The sequence below is a fragment of the Triticum dicoccoides genome, chromosome 7A, assembly GCF_002162155.2.
Source record: "Triticum dicoccoides isolate Atlit2015 ecotype Zavitan chromosome 7A, WEW_v2.0, whole genome shotgun sequence".
Classification (NCBI taxonomy): Eukaryota; Viridiplantae; Streptophyta; class Magnoliopsida; order Poales; family Poaceae; genus Triticum; species Triticum dicoccoides.
Genome location: NC_041392.1, coordinates 618,599,186 through 618,599,479, shown reverse-complemented (window position 1 = coordinate 618,599,479; position 294 = coordinate 618,599,186).

Genomic DNA, 294 nt, shown 5'->3' with positions numbered 1-294 from the left:
TAGGGGGCGATGATAACAGAATATTATTCTGTTACGGGTAACAGAATAGTAATATATATATATATATATATATATATATATATATATATATATATATATATATATATATATATATATATATATATATATATATATATATATATCCGTTATCAAGTTGGCTCGATCGCTATACCTTTTGTGAACTGCCTGACGGAGGGATCATGACCGTGATGACCTGCAACATCACTCACCAGCGATAATGGCTTAAGCTCAAACCTTCCGTTGAACAAGGTGGAGTCGGTGTACAAAGCAAAC